At 45.5% G+C, this 13,196-nt stretch overlaps 1 protein-coding gene and 1 non-coding gene across 6 annotated transcripts in view; one reads left to right on the top strand and one right to left on the bottom strand.

Annotated features, from left to right (window-relative positions):
- Positions 1-6,924: 6,924 nt before the first annotated feature.
- On the bottom strand, positions 6,925-7,037 carry LOC138065864 (U5 spliceosomal RNA). Its single transcript, XR_011138910.1, has one exon. It is a non-coding gene; the product is annotated as a U5 spliceosomal RNA (small nuclear RNA).
- Positions 7,038-8,369: 1,332 nt separating this feature from the next.
- The window catches only part of CRACR2A (calcium release activated channel regulator 2A), an 87,005-nt gene continuing 82,178 nt past the window's right edge, over positions 8,370-13,196 (top strand). For 4 of the 5 annotated variants that reach the window (XR_011142893.1, XR_011142891.1, XM_009678819.2 and 1 more), the window contains exon 1: positions 8,370-8,712. The gene's annotated coding sequence lies outside the window, so the exon portion shown is untranslated. The remainder of the gene's footprint in view (positions 8,713-13,196) is intronic. The other variant, XM_009678820.2, reaches the window with a different exon arrangement.

Raw genomic sequence — 13,196 nt, 5'->3', positions numbered from 1 at the left:
TGTGTCCAGTCCTGGGCTACTCAGTATAAGGAAGATATGAACATACTGGAGCAAATCCAGCAAAGATGATTAAAGGATTAGACTATCTGACATATGAGGCGATGCTGAGAAAGCTGGAATTGTTTAGCCTCAAGAAGAGAAGGCTTACTAGGTGGAAGAGGAGGCCAAGGAGGGTGGGTGGAAGAAAAAAGGACAAAGCCAGACTATTCTCACTAGTGCCCAGTGAAAGGACCAGAGGCAATGGGCACAAACTAATATACCAGAAACTCCATTTAAACATGAGAAAAACCTTTTTTACTGTGAGGGTAGTCAAATACTGCAGCAGGTTGCCTAGCGAAGATGTGGAGTCTACATCTTTGAAGATTTTTGAAAATCTGTCTTGATAAGGGCCTGAGGAACCTGCTCTAATTGATCCTGCTTTGAGCAGGGGGATTGCAATAAATGGCCATAAGAGTCATTCTATGAATAAAGCTTGATCTTAAAAAAAGAAAAAAAATAAATCAAAACAAAACAAATCATGCATTTTTTTTCCAATATAGCCTTGCTAAGCAGAGTTACACCATTGCAATTTTGGAGTATATCTCTATTTTTAAAGTCACACTAGCATGAAAAGTCAAACATATTTTCTTTACTCTGGAAAGTGAGGTGACTCAAGAGCAGGTCAAGCTGCAGGACCTCCAGTTTCCTAGCTGTCAGTTAATATAATTTCCATTTTTATAGCTAATCTGTAAATTTCTTGCATTACGTTTACAACTCGAGTTTCTGTGACTTTTCTTCTGATCCCTTGGCATAAAAAAGGGAACCATACGAACATATGATGAAAGAATGTAGAAATTTACTATTGTGTTTCCTCAGGTTGCACAATTTTAAAGGCAATTAAAAGTTGCATCATCGTGGAAAAGTGGGCCTGTTACTAATAGCTTTAACATAGAAAGAAACCTTTGCATCCTGACAGTATGCTGGCTCTCCAGACTGAATAAACACCCATCACCACAAATAAATAAACTCTGAAATACAACCTGCTTTATTTAAAGGGTAGAGTTGTCCTTTTATACTGTGTTTGGCGTTTCCTGACTTAGTGCTGCAAGCTGTCCTGCACCTAACATCTGCTGCTGTTTGTAGTTCTGGTATTTGCATAACTCAGTGGTAGAGACTGTCATGCAGTTTCTGACTCATTTTACATTAAACATAGCTGTCAGAAAGATCCTAGTTCCGGACAATATGGTTTGGTTTGCACCCTTAGATTTTTTTCAAAAGCTCTTGGTATTGTTTTATTCCTTGAAATAAAGCAAATGAGTTTGTACCCTAGCCTTCACTGAGGACAATTTTGGACCAATATAAAAGGGTGGAATTCTTTAAAGTGTTCTGTTTACCACTGTAATTTAAGCCTAAGAACATAGCCTTCTTCATGCTAAGAAGTAGATTAATGCACATGCAAGATTAAAACCTTTATTCTTGGACTCCTTCTTATTCTTGCAGTTAGTTTCATAGGCTCTGACATCATGGATTTGTTTCTGGCTCTGTCTGAAGAAAAAATTTCTGGCTGCAGAAATCTGCCAGGGTCTTTGGCTCTGCCCTTATCAGTTAGGGAACTCAGTGCATATGAAGGTGTGTGATCAGAAACCCCTGAGAGAAATCACAGTCACCATGAATGGAGTTTTGAAGGCATATTTCTACTCTGAAACATGTTTCTTCAGTATCTTAGAGGCTGGGATTTTCAAGGTAGTATACGTGAACCAGGTATTCCAATCCCACCAAATTTCAATGGGATAAATTATGCTGTATGAGAAATAGTTCATTCCTTGGGTGGCTTTTCTGGAGACTGATAATTACAGTCTCAATGTGAGCTGTTGCTAGTCCTCTAAGAAACATAGATAGTTGCTCCTGATTCCTGCCAATGAAAACTTTGATCCAAGCCCTATATTTTTTTTAATTCTTTTCCCCACTCTGCTGAAAAGAAAAGCAAAATCAAAAATAAGCATTTTAAAGCAGAGGACATAAAATTAGTGGGTCTCATGTTGCCGCCATCTTCTTCTATTTCTAAACATAAAGACAAGAAGCTGATTGGGAGCTGCCAATATGGTTTTACCAAGGGCAAATCATGCCTGTACTTTCAGTGATGAAGTGCTTGGTGCTGTGGACAAGGGGAGGGCAGTGGGTGTTGTATACTCTGACCTTAGCAAGGCCTTTGACATAGTCTCACATAGTCTCCTTATCACCAGGTCGGTGTGACACAGACTGGGTAAACAGATGAAAAAGTGCGTGGAAAATGATCTGATGGCTGGGCTCAAAGATTTGTGATCAGTGGTGCTAAGCTCAGCCTGTGGTCAGTAACTAGTGGAATTCCTCAGTGATCAGTACTGGGACCAATACTGTTTAATGATACTAATGATACTAATACTGATGATACGAAACTGGGGGGATGGCTGTGCTGCCATTCAGAGGGACCTTTAAAGGCTGGAGAGTTGGGCGGAGAGGAACCTCATGAAGTTCAACAAAGGCAAGTGCAGGGTCCTGCACCTGGGGAGGAAGAACCCCGTGCACCAGGACAGGCTGGGGGTTGACCTGCTGGAAAGTAGCTCTGCAGAGAAGGTCCTGGGAGTGCTGGTGGACAAGTTGAGCATGAGGCAGCAGTGTACCCTGGTGGCCAAGAAGGCCAATGGTCTCCTGGGGTGCATTAGGCAGAGTGTTGCCAGCAGGTGGAGGGAGGTGATCCTGCCCCTCTCCTCAGCCCTGGGGAGGCCTCACCTGGAGTGCTGTGTCCAGTTCTGGGCTCCCCAGGACAAGAGAGACATGGCACTCCTGGAGAGAGTCCAGCGGAGGGCTACCAAGATGATTAGAGGGCTGGAGCACCTCTCCTAGGAAGAAAGACTGCAAGAGCTGGGCCTGTTCAGCCTGGAGAAGAGAAGACTGAGAGGCGATCTCATCAATGTGTACAAGTATCTGAAGGGGGAGTGTCAAGAGGATGAGGCCAGTCTCTTCTCCGTGGTGCCCAGCGACAGGACAAGAGGCAATGGGCAGAAACTGAACCACAGGAAGTTCCATGTGAACATGAGGAAAAACTTCTTGACTGTGAGGGTGACAGAGCATTGGGACAGGTTGCCCAGAGAGGTAGTGGAGTCTCCTTCGCTGGAGATACTCAAAACCCATCTGGATGTGATCCTGGGCAACATGCTGTAGAGGCCCCTGCTTGAGCAGGAAAGTTGGACTAGATGATCTCCAGAGGTCCCTTACAACCTCAACCATTCTGTGATTCTGTGATGTCTTCATTAATGACCTGGATGATAGGATAAAGTCCTCTCTCAGAAAGTTTGCAGATGACACCAGACTTTTGGGAGTGGCTACTAAGCTAAAGGGCAGGGCTTTAGGACAGCTTGAAGAAATGGACTTCCAGGAACCTTATTAAGTGCAACAAAAAACAAATATGAAGTCCTCTCTTCATATGCCATGTGTTCCAGCCCTCTTACCAGCTTGGTGGCCCTCCACTAGACTTGCGGCAATGTATCTATGTCTTTCTTGCAATGGGGAACCTAAAAGTGGTAACAATACTCCAGATGCAGTCTCTTAAGTATCAAATAAAATAACTTCCCTAGTCCTGCAGGCTACACTCTTACTAGTACAACCCAGGATGAAGTTGGGCTTTCCTGCTGCAAGGACTCGCTGCATTGATGACTCATGTTCAATTTGTCCACTATGACCTCCAGATCCTTATCTGCAGAGTTACTTCCTAGACAGTCAGGGCCTAGCCTGTACTGTTGTATTGGTGTTATTCCATCCCAGATTCAGGACTTCATATTTGTTTTTTGTTCGTTCTTGCCCTTTGGAAGGCTGGAGGGACACTGGCTTTCTTCCAGTCCTCAGGCACCTCTCCTGTTCTCCCTGTCCTTTCAAAGATGATGGAGAGTGGCCTAGCAATAAAATCCGCCAGCTCCCTCAGCACTCATGGGTGTATTCCATTGGGGCCCATGGATTTATGGATGTCAAGTTTAGACAAAAGATCTCTAACCTGATCCTCCTCCACCAAGGGAGAGTCTTCCTTTCTCCAGACTTTGTCTCATCTCCAGGATCTGGAATTCCTGAGGACTGGCCTTAGCAGTAAATACCAAAGCAAAGAAGGCATTCAGTATCTCTGCTTTCTCTGTGTCCTTTGTTATTAGGGCACCCACCCCATTCAGCAGCAGGCCAACATTTTCCCTAGTCTTCCTTTTGCTATTGATGTATTTGAAGAAGCCCTTCTTGTTGTCCTCTCGACATCCCTTGCCAGGCTTAATTCCAAATGGGCCTTAGCCTTCCTTGTCGCAGCCCTGCACACTCTGACAACGTCCCTGTATTCCTCCCAAGTGGCCTGTCCCCTTTGCCACATTCTGTACACTTCCTTCTTCTGCTGGAGTTTTGCCAGGAGCTCCTTGCTCAGCCATGCAGGTCTCCTGCCCGCTTTGCTCGACTTCTTCCTCAGAGGGATGCACCCATCTTGAGCCTGGAGGAGGGTGATGCTTGAATATTAACCAGCTCTCCTGGACCCCTCTTCCTTCTAGGGCCCTACCCCACGAGATTCCCCTAAGTAGGTCCCTCAAGAGGCCAAAGTTAGCGCTCCTGAAGTCCAGCGTTGCAATCCTACTCATTGCCTTGCTCCCTCCTCGCAGGATCCTGAACTCCACCATCTCACGGTCACCGCAGCCAAGGCTGCCCCCAACCTTCACCTCTCCAACTAGACCTTCTTTGTTTGTTAGTACAAGGGCTAGCGTTGCACCCCTCCTCGTTGGCGTCTCCACCACCCGGGTCAAGAAGTTATCCTGAATGCTCTGCAGGAACCTCTTTGACTGCTTGTGCCTAGCTGTGCTGTCTTCCCAGCAGATGTCAGGGTCGTTGAAGTCTCCCATGAGAACTTAGGGCCTGCAATCGTGAGGCTACTTCCAGCTGTCGGAAGAAGGCCTCATTGACAACTTTCTCCTGGTCAGGTGGCCTGTAGTAAACCCCCACCACTGTGTCACCCATGTTAGCCTGCCTTTTAAGCCTTACCCATAGGCTCTCAACTTGCTCTCCATCCACCCCGAGGCAGAGCTCCACACATTCCAGTTGCTCCCTCACATAAAGAGCAACTCCACCACCTCGCCTTCCTGGCCTGTCTTGCCTAAAAAGCACGTAGCCATCCAGGACAGCATCCCAGTCCCGTGAACTATCCCACCATGTCTCTGTAACTGCAACGAGATCATGGCCCTGTGACCGCACACAGATCTCTAGCTCTTCCTGCTTATTCCCCATGCTGCGCGCATTGGTGTACAGGCATTTCAGAGAATTAATCAAGCACGCAAGCTTCCCAGGAGAGGTGCAAGAGGAGCCTCCATAGCCATGTTCCAGGCCGCCTCCCCTGGCTGTATGCACCCGCTGGAGGCATCCTGACTCAAGCGGTGTTTTACCGACTCCCCTGCCACTATACCACTCCCCTTCCCCCATCTTGCCTAGTTTAAAGCCCTCCTTACCAGGCTGGCCAACCTGTTGGCAAAGACGCGTGTGCCCCGCTTGGTAAGCTGGATCCCATCGCTCCCCATCAGCTGTTGATCTTCAAACAGGGTCCCATGGTCATAGAAACCAAAACCCTGCTGGCAACACCACAGGCGCAGCCAGTTGTTGACTTGGAAAATCCATCTACTCCTCCTCCCATCCTTCCCCCTCACAGGCAAGATTGAGGAGAAAATGACCTGGGCTCCCAGACCCTTCACCACCATTCCCAGAGCTCTGAAATCCTGTCTGATGGCTTCCAGTTTGCCCTTGGTGTCATTAGTGTCCACATGGAAGATCAGCAGAGGGTAGTAGTCTGATGCATGGACAAGCCTTGGCAGTCTTTCCATGACAGCTCTTGTTCGAGCCCCTGGCAGGCAGCAAACCTCTCTGGACAAGAGGTCAGGTCGACAGATAGGTGCCTCTGTCCCCTGCAGCAGGCAGTCTCCCACAGCAATCACTCGCCGCTTCTTCCGGGGGTTCCTGCACGACACAGGGTCTGCCAGGCCCGTTGCCTCCCTCAGAGCCATGCCCAGCTCCTCCTCAGCGTGGGGGGGGGGGGGGGGGGCGCTAAACTTGTTCTTCAAGGATAACTCTTGAGGAGGAGCAAGAGCCTTTCCCCTTCTACGAGAGGTCACCAGCTTCCAGCCCTCCTCAACAGCGTTATGATGTACCGATGACTCCTGGAGCTGCACAGTCTCCGAGAATACCCTGTCAATCTCTTGCTCATCTTCTCAGATGCTACACAGCCTACTGACTTCCTCCCATAACTCCTTTACCTGGCAGTACAACTGATCAACCACAGTACACCTCGCGCACGAGAGCTGGCTGTCAGCTCAGGCCTTATAGAAAGACCCTAGGTACTCCCTGCAGCCTGACACCTGTCAGAGGGTCTGTCTGGGTTGAAGCCTCAGACACGGGTGATGTAGCAACTCCAACAGCCACTGGGGAATGTGCTCTGCGGCGTCATGACCATACTTGAGGAAGCACACACTACTACAAGAAATGAAGGTGCCTTCTTTGCCTTCTGACATCCTCTGCGCAAACTGCTGCCTCTGTTGGCTGCACTCCAGGAGCTGCACTTTAGGCCTGGCTCTTATATAGGCCTCTGCCTAGCAGTGACTCACAAGGGTGCTTGACCCACCCAATCAGGAGCCACCTGAAACAAAAGCCCCAACTCCCTCTGACCAGGGCAGCCCAGAGAGCTCGTTAGCAGCAGCCACACCTACCTAGAGCTTCCCAGGAGAAGTTAAGGCCCCCTGCAGGAGTCCTTGCCTAGCTCTCCCTTCCTGCTAGCAGCAAGCACCGTCTAGTTCCTCGGGAGTCCCCAGAAAGTCTCCACAACTTCCAGCAAGGCCCACAAAAGGCCCAGGCAGAGCCCAGACACTGCTGCGCAAACTGCTGCGTCTGTTCGCTGCCTCTGTTAGCTGCGCTCAAAGAACCTCAAAAAATTCCTTGACACTCGTGCCTGTTCCTCTCCACGGAAATTTTTAGTAAAAGGTGAAAGATTTACACGATCTGAAGAGAAAACAGAATATGGTTGAAACATGTTGATTCATGCGTCTGCTGGTTTTCTTTTTTAGTTTGGTCAATAACTTGTCCATTATGGTGTTTTACAGGTTAGTAGTTAACCATATCCATCATCTTCCACTCCTTTTGCACTGTACTGATTTAGCCAACAGTTCAATATTTTCATATTTAAATTCCTTTGGAACACTTGGGTGTTTGTGATATGTTACAATTCGTTGTATTATGTTCTAAAGCCTCCCCTACCAATGCTTCAGTCCCAAGACTGTTCTTCATACTTAATAAAGAAAAGGACGTTATCTGATCTTCCATACTGAACATCAATTTATCTAGCTTTTCCGGCTTTGGCCATAACTTTGCCTTATTTCTATCATCTACTTGCCCCACAGATTCTGTCAGCAGGCTTGTGCTTCTGGTTTGTTTGATAATGTTTTTGCTGTTAACTGGAGTGTTCCTAAGCTACTCTCCAAAATCTTAATTGTCCTTATGATTTTACTTGCTGATTTATGCTTCCCCCCCCCCCCCCATTTTTCTTATTTTTAAACAACTGCTTTCTGAAGAGCTTTTTACTTCTGATAGCTTTCTTTATACTGCTATGTAATCATGTATAATTTTGGGAGGCAGATGGTTTTGGAGGCAGGCTGTTTCATAGCCCTTTATGGCTGAGCAGATGTTATATATATAATGATTAAATGTATTATATTATGTTATATACTTATAAACATCTTTATGCCACCTGCTATTGTACTGCTATTTCGGCTGTCCCTTTTAATTTCCTTCTAAGTATTTCTTGGTTCATGAAGATGCTCATTTTGAAGTCAAACACAAATGGGTGAATTGCTGTAGCAAATATGCTGAATTGGAATGTATCATGACGACAATACCTTAAGAGCTCTTCTGCAGATGTGACATCTGCAGTGATGAGAACTAAATCAAGTTTTTTTCTCTTCTTTTAGGGGGCTTCTCAGAGAATCTGCTCCCAGATGCAGACATTTACACACCCTAGTGTGACATTTTTCAAAATGTACTTTAGGCTACTTGAAATCTCTAATCAACTGGATGTGAAATCAATTCTGTCTTTTGTTGTTCTTCCTCATGGGCAACTGGACTTGGGACAGTTTGAGAAGCTGGCCCATTTCCATCAGCTGCATCGTAAGATCTTGCGTGGATGAGCTGTCCCACACTCCTCGAAACCCCTCTGTTTTGTGTAATTTATGTTACATGGAGATGACAAGACCACATACTTCCCCCAGAAAGCCATTGTGCACTTAGTCCTGGCTGCAGGTGCAGCCAGGGATGGCAGCGCCTGGTGGAGTTCCCCCGGCTCTCCAATGTGACCCAGCAGTGGTTCCGGGTCGGCCCTTCCGAGCCGGAGGTGAGAGGGGCCCTGCGCTGCGGCAGCCCGCAGGGGCGCTTGGCGCCACGCGACACCGAGCTCCAATGCTGCTCAGCGCTGCCAGGCAGATGGGGGAGGCCGGCTCACCCCGGTCCCGCCCCCGCAGCACGGCCCGCCCGTGGTTGATGGTGCCACCCGCGCCCCAGAAAAGTTTAGGAAGTTGTTTTGACCTTCCTCTGCTCTTACTTCCACACTAGCTGAGGCGCATGCAGGGGAAGGCCGACCACACCGGCCAGCCAGCAGGGATCGTATTGTACCTCTGCCTGGGCACTTGCAGGGAGCAGCAGGAGGTGAGTTGGGGCCAGGAATGTCCGGGGAGGAGACAGGAGGAGAAGATGGTGCAAAGCCAGATCCTTCTGGCAGAGCTGCTGGCAGATCCTTCTAGCTGAGCTGCTGGCGGAAACGCACCCCTGGCATCTGCTTTGCCCTTCCCTTCGGATTCAGGGTGTCTCAATAACACCCTGCTCTTTCTCTGTGCTGTGCCTGTTGTGAGTTTTGCTTCCTGCGCAGGGCTGTCTGCGAGAGGACAACGCCTTGCAGGCTTGGTGGGTCCAGGCAGGAATCAGCAGCATCTCACAAATGATAGCAGTTATCACTGCCTTTCCTGTGCCAAAGTGCCAAGCAACATCTCTGCCCCTTCTCCTGGGAGTGGTGGCTGCTTTTACAGCATGGGTGGGAGGTGTGTGGCAGGAGGTAGCCTAGAAAAGCTGGGAGAGGAGGCCAAGTACCCCCAGCTGCTCACTCAGCAAGCAGCTGCTGCTCTGGCTGCAGTGCAGCTGTAGTGAGGCAGCAATTCTTCAGCTGCTGTGAGTGTTGCACACAGCACCTGTAGCCCTTGACCCTTCTTGTTAATCCTAAACTTACTCTTTGGCTGGAAGGCACCAGGTTAGAGTCACAGTGTTGCAAAACAGGAGACTGCATTTCCCAGTATGCCCTGCTTCCCTTCTCTGCATAGTAGTTATACCAACACTGTGGCAAAACAGGGTAAGAAACTTACATTCAGAAAGTTATCAAAGTATGCTAAAATGTGAAATGTTGTGGTTCCTTCTACATAAAGAACATTATTAAGGTGGTACCCAAGAGCGCTGTAACTGATATTCATTGTAGTGCTACTGCTACAGTCCTCATGTAGCTTTACACTGTGGCCAAATGAACAGTGTTACAGTGAAATCAGTTCTGTCCTGGTTACTTTTAGAGCTGTCTAGCTGGTTTCCAGTGTACACTTCCTGCATTGTGGATGGTGACTGCCTTCATGGTGGGGGACAGACCCACCAAACGCTCACTGAAGCCAAAAGCAATGCTGTTGCTGATAGTTACAAAGATGACGCTTGTATTCTCTTAGAGTAATTTGCCACCAGTCAAACTAAATTTGATTTAGTTTTCTGTCTTTTTTGATACTGAACATTTTTGATGATTCTAAATGATAGTTATAAAGGAACTTTTTGTTGCCAAGATACTATTATGCTTCTTAATATATGTGAGCAGTATAACAGATTTTGACCACAAATAATGAAACTTGGGTACTGCTGCAGTTGGGGAATGGTCTAATCCCTCTGAAATTCAGCATTTTAATCTTTAGCAATTCTTTCTTCCAAAGTTACACACTCTGACTAATTTAAAATACTTTTCTACTTTCTTTTTGCAACTTGGTGTTTTTCAACCACAGTTTCCAGGTTAGTTTCACTTTTCCTTTTAGCTGGGTTGTATGAATTATTCTGGTGTATTGGTAAAAGTTTATCAGTTGTCTGTGGGATGTCCTAAGCACTCAGATATCTGGTCCGCAGACTTCTCTTGGAACTTCAGTGTTGTTCAACTTGAGAAGATAACCATTACACCCCAAAGAGTGAAAATTAAATGTCAGTCTTCTCTGCACTAAATACAACTTACTAACACAAAACACAGTTTACTAACATGAAAAAAAAAAAGAGTCAGTATTTCAAGTACAAGGACCAGATGCATTTCTGGCCACTGATTAAGTAGCAAAAGAAATTTAGGGCAGTAATAGTTAACAGTCTCCTAATGTGGAGGATTAGTCTCCTGATCTATGGAGATTTAAATTCATTGCAGATGAAATGAAGGAGATGATATACTTCGTTCTGTTTGAGACAGTTCTCCTCCCCCTTTTCCTCCTATGTTGTGGTGAGCTGGAAAAGAGCTGTAAAGAAAGAAGCAGAAGTTAATGCACTAGACAGCATTACTATGCAAGCTTTTCGTGTGGTTTCCTCAGCCCACAGGATTTATATGGTGCTTATTGCAGATCTCTCACTCCATCCTCCTGTTTTTGTTCACTGACAAATGGTATGTTCTCATGATTTTGCAGATGACTAAATGGTGGCCATTTGGAGGGGTAAAGAATATGGTACTCTGCCCAGATTCCCCTCTACGTTCTTTGCTAATTTGCAGAATAAATATGTAAGACTGTATAAATCGACATATAAGGAGGGAGTTAGGGTTTTTCAGATTTTTTTTTTCTTATTAAAAAGGCAGATTTAATCAGTTTAAGTTAAACCTGAAGTAACAGCATAATAGATTCCACCATTCATGACTCATCCATGCAGAAACAGCAGCACACCTGCGTGGAGAAACTGACTGAAACTCAGTTAAAGACTTTGGAGCTCTCTCCAGACATAGATCTGTCCAGATCAGGCCTAGAGTTTCCAGTCTACACAGCAAATGTTTTACATCAGACCATCAGTCTGGTGATCCATTGCCAATAGCGTATCCTCTCAGAGAGACCTGCTGAAAGTAATTTTTTTTCCCCAGTTTTTCTAAAGTCAAGCAAAGGAACTAGGCAAAAATGTCAAACAGTGACAAAATCGTAATTTCCCTGTTGGCTTTTTCATTGTGCCATACAAGGCACAGTGAGAGACAGGCACACTGAGAACCAGGTTACGCTCACTTGGAGCTTTGGGGCTGAAGTGAGTTGGATACATGTACCAGCTCAGATTATTCTTTCCTTTGGTGTAATTCCACTGAATACTTCTTTAAAGAATTGGTCTGCTTTTTAAAGTCAACTCACATTCTCTCCTATGCTCCATAAAGAAGCATTTTTTGCTCTCCTTTTGACTCTTTCTTTGTATAGACAGGTGTGATATAACCTATCCCTTCCAGAAAGTGATCAGTAAGCTCATATTCACTCTTTTAATTGCAAGGATTTTTTTTTTCTGTGTGACTGGTTTTTAATCTTCTGTATGTTTCATTTTCCTTTTTGAATTACCAAATTAAACAATTGCATTTTGTCATAGTATTAAATATAAAATAGTGGCAAGGCTAATAAACCTTATCAGAAATAGGTCTGCAAATTAACTAGAGAATTAAAAATGTTCCCGACTATGTATCTCTTAGAAGCATCTTGATTATTGGCTCTTCTTAAGAAAGGGGCAAGCAGGCTGTCCAGCATTCCTGAACTGTGATATTTTGGAGCATGTATGTGTCAATCATCCTCCAGAATAAATCTTTGAATCATTTTAATGAGTGAAAGTATGACTTATTTTTTAGATAGCTCATCAGGCCTCAAATCCTAAAGTATATTTACATTGAACACCAATGAGAGTTGAGGTGCCAAAGTACCTTTGAAAAAAAGAGTTTCTAAGTCAAAGACAAAGAATGGTTCAGACATGAACCATAAGGTTGGGAGTGAAAGCATATTGTTGCTTTCTGGTGGATATTATTGTTGCTTTCTGGTGGATATTCCCTGAACCTGAGAAAAAACTTCTTCACTGTGAGGGTGACAGAGCATTGGAACAGGTTGCCCAGAGAGGTGGTGGAGTCTCCTTCGCTGGAGATATTCAAAACCCTCCTGGATGTGATCCTGGGCAATATGCTCTAGGTGACCCTGCTTGAGCAGGGAGGTTGGACTAGATGATCTCCAGAGGTCCCTTCCAACCTAAACCATTCTGTGATTCTGTGATTATTGTTCTTGGCCTTGGAACATGTAGGGTTTTCTAGCGTATGGTGAAAATGAACGGTAAAAGGAAGCTTCCTTGATCAGAAATCCAAAGGCCACTCTCTAGCCAATCCTGTATCCAGAAAGGCATCTCTTTTTTGGCCCCTTCCTTAATCCACATTAATAGCTGTTCTCTGGCTTTCCAGCTCTTCCTGCTATCTGAAGTGCAGATGCTCACACTCCTGTCACTCAGTCACTCACTCACTAACTCTCAGCCTTGAGACTTTTGCAAGTCACTGAGAAACCCAGCTATTCGCCAAAGTTACTCTTTTGCAAGCCTTCTAGTGCTGCTTGAAGCTTAATGATACTTTTCCAGATAGTTTATTCCATAAAGAAACCAAATTTCTTCTTCAATTTAGCTTGAATAAAGTATAGTTGGCATTATAGCTATCAGCTTTGCTGAGATCTGTGATTGCCTTTACATCAGTGGTATGGGCAGGCAACCACAAACACCGCCTAGTGTGCTGCTGTGTGGTGGCATGTGTAATATGAGGAAGGGTTAGGCTTAGTGCAGGTAACTGAGTGCCTGAGTGAATGAGCTAGTGTAGTCCCTGTTCATTTTTGCTCTGTGATCCAGAGAAGCTCTGAAGAAGATAAGAAATCAATTAACATTTTTGCTATCAGCATGAAGGAAGAACAGGTTTTCAGAACCTGTAGGATCCCATTAAGGCCTTAGAGAATTAGCCTTATTTTCAAGGGTCAGCAGCAGCAGAACAAACAAGAATGACAGGGTTGAGAACATTTAAAAATGTCATTTCAGCTTTATGCTTAATGGATTCTGGGCTTTTGTGGCAATATGTCGTGCAGGCTTTTTGATACATATGAACA

Source organism: Struthio camelus, chromosome 1, assembly GCF_040807025.1.
Source record: "Struthio camelus isolate bStrCam1 chromosome 1, bStrCam1.hap1, whole genome shotgun sequence".
Lineage (NCBI taxonomy): Eukaryota > Metazoa > Chordata > Aves > Struthioniformes > Struthionidae > Struthio > Struthio camelus.
Note: the sequence above shows the minus strand (reverse complement) of the source record. Positions and strands in the feature narration are given on the sequence as shown.